Source organism: Tupaia chinensis, unplaced genomic scaffold (assembly GCF_000334495.1).
Source record: "Tupaia chinensis unplaced genomic scaffold, TupChi_1.0 Scaffold000688_1, whole genome shotgun sequence".
NCBI lineage: Eukaryota > Metazoa > Chordata > Mammalia > Scandentia > Tupaiidae > Tupaia > Tupaia belangeri.
The window spans coordinates 5,218,557-5,221,618 of record NW_006160211.1 but is presented as its reverse complement, the minus strand read 5'-3'; the positions used below and the strand labels follow the sequence as shown (position 1 = coordinate 5,221,618).

The following is a 3,062-nucleotide window of genomic DNA, read 5'->3' as shown; positions in this document are numbered from 1 at the left end:
CATTTTCCCGTTACAGCTATGGGTGACCTGCAGCTGTTGGCTGCTAATGTTCTGGAAGCCCAAAGTGTTTGGAGCACTTGGATGGGGCTTTCCAAAGTAGCCTGGAGACTCGGTATTGCCATTTGCTGCTCCCAGTTTATCTTTTGATGGAGAGGGCTTCAGGCTGAGGACTAAGCGAAGTCTATGTGTTAATAATCCTGAAGAGAGGTAGATGCCTCTCGGGCAGGCAGGGTGAGTCCTGGGTCAATAAACTTGGAGACGTACTTTCAGAGGCTCAGTTACAAAAGCGAGCTGTGGCATTTGGACAACACTTTACTCTGGAGTTGAGGCCAGAAAACTTTCTTCTCCTGGTTTCAGAGCCAAGGAAGAAGGGGCACCAAAGATTTGCATAAATAAAGCTACAGGCCCAGCTGCAAAAGGGTGTGCTGGGCACTGCTGCTTGGCAGGCTGAGGCCACGTGGAAAGCCCAGATTTGATTCCTGGCTCGCCCTAAAAATCTGGTGGAGTGGCACGTGGCCCGTAATCCTAGCTACGTGGGAGTCTGAGACAGGAGGATTTTGAGTTTATGCCAGAATAAACAATATGGCAAATGCTTTCTGAGAAGTCTGGCTGTGGTGGCACAAGCTTCTGATTTCAGTTACTTGGGGAACTGAGGCAGGAGGATCATGACATGGCAAGACCCTAAAAAAATGACTATGTATATGTGTATACATGTACGCATGTGCACACACCACAAATACCTTAACGCCATGATACCAATAATGACAAAGGTAGGATCTGATAGTCTAGAGTGTTATCCTGTATCTATATGACTCCGACTACTAGGTATAGTTTTTTGTTAAAAATCCTGTCTCAGGGGCCATAGGTGGCATGGTGGTTTAGGTGCTGGACTCCCACATGAGCAACCACGGTTCAAGTCCTGGACATGGTGGCTTGCTTTTTCATTTCCGTCTTTCTCTCTCTCTCTCTCTCTGGTTAGCTTGCATGTCCTGCAGCAAAATGAAGAATGATAATAATGATACATAAAATTAAATAAATAATTTTTTAAAAAACGAATCATATCTTGGGAGTTGGCCCTGTGACATAATGATTAAGGGAGCTGGACATGGCTGATTGGGTGGTTTGAATCCTGGCCCTGGTGGCTTGAAAAACATGATGGATATGTGTGCATGCATGTCCCAGATGCAGACAGGATGGAGAAGGGATTGTGGCATGACCATGCCCCACTAGGGGGTGCTTTCTCCCTCTTCCTCTCTCTGTCTCTGGTGAGTCCGTATATGCCTTCTGGCCATTAAAAAAAAAAGCCCTATCTCAGTACTGAAGAGAAACCTACATACCAAGTCCCACTGTGTGGCTTAGTTCACCAAGTGAAAAAATTTCTCCTAGACAAACAAAGTTGTCTTACTCCTTTTACCCCAGCTACTCTCCATTTTCATGCGTCCTTCCTTCTTTTCACTTAGATCCAAATTGCCCCGGATTTCTAGCACTTCCAGGTAGGCCTCGTCAGGTCTGTTCTCATCGGCTTCTCTATGACCCCTCCGGTACATCCGGACAGTGGGACAACCACTCTGGCTTTGCTGGCTCATGTGCCCGCTCGACTAGGTGCTATGGCAATTTTTATAGCCGTCTTTAAAAATTAAGTATGAAAGGCTGCCCAAAGAGGAGTGGGGACGCTAGTACAGAGCTTGGAGTGAGGTCGGTCCTGGCACGATGGGCTGGGAGCAGGAGGAGCGGTTCCACAGCATGTTGCTGGCCGTGGCTCAGCAGCAAGAAGGCGGTGTACAGGAGCTTGTGAACACTTTCTTCAGCTTCCTTCGACGAAAAACAGACTCTTTAATTGGAGGAGAAGAGGGGATGGCAGAGAAGCTCATTACACAGATCTTCAGCCACCACAACCAGATGGCACAGAAGGCCCAGAGAGAAAAGAGCTGGGCAGGAGACTGAGCAGCAGGAGAAGGCGGAGCTGGCGGCCTAACTGGCCAAAGAAGTCATGTCTGAAACCCCTGGGCCCCAGATCAAGGAGTTGACAGATGAGGAGGCAGAAAGGCTGCAGTTGGAGATTGATCAGAAAAAGAATCCAGAGAGTCATGAGGCCCAGGTCAAGAATGGCAGCCTTGTCTCTTCAGGAAAGCAGGAGGCCAAAGAGGATGGGGAGGAGGAAGACGAGAAGGACAAAGGAAAACTGAAGCCCAGCGTGGGCAATGGGGCAGACCTTCCCAACTACCGCTGGACTCAGACCCTGTCGGAGCTGGATCTAGCAGTGCCCTCCTGCACGAACTTCCAGCTGAAGGGCAAGGACCTGGTGATAGATATCCAGCGGCGGCACCTGCGGGTGGGCTCCAGGGGGCCGACTGCGGTCATTGATGGTGAGCTCTACAGTGAGGTTAAGGTGGAGGAGAGCTGTGGCTCACTGAGGATGGCAAGATGGTGACTGTTCATCTGGAGAAGATCAATAAGGTGGAATGGTGGAGCCGCTTGGTGTCCAGTGACCCTGAGATCAATACCAAGAAGATCAACCCTGAGAACTCCAAGCTGTCAGACCTGGACAGTGAGACCCTGTAGCATGGTTAAAAAAATGGTGTATGACCAGAGACAGAAGTCCATGGGGCTGCCCACTTCGGATGAACAGAAGAAACAGGAGATTCTGAAGAAGTTCATGGATCAGCACCCGGAGATCGATTTTTCCAAGGCCGAATTCAACTAGCCCCTGCGTTTGCTTCCCTAAACTTTTGGGACAGAGTCCCCAACCATCCAGCTTCCTTTTCCACCCTACCTGGAGACTTAGAGGCCCCAGGGCTGGGACAAGCATGTGAGTCCTAGGCACTGTGGGAGAACTGCTGGGGATTGGGGGTCTTGTCCTCCCAGTTGGCCAGTTGTTACACATTAAAGGTATCTACCTAGTTAAATATAAACATTAAGTATGAAAGTCAATATTTATTTAGAATGAGAAAAGAAATCTCATGAGATTGTACATTTATAAGAGCTGACAAATAACCACAGATACCGCAATAATGCAGAATAGTTTCAATATTTTAACTGATTAGCTGCCTGACATGCTTCTC

General features: G+C 48.6%; 1 pseudogene; it reads left to right on the top strand.

Annotated features, from left to right (window-relative positions):
* The first annotated feature begins 1,710 nt into the window (after positions 1-1,710).
* On the top strand, positions 1,711-2,716 carry LOC102498564 (nuclear migration protein nudC pseudogene; annotated as a pseudogene).
* Positions 2,717-3,062: the final 346 nt, after the last annotated feature.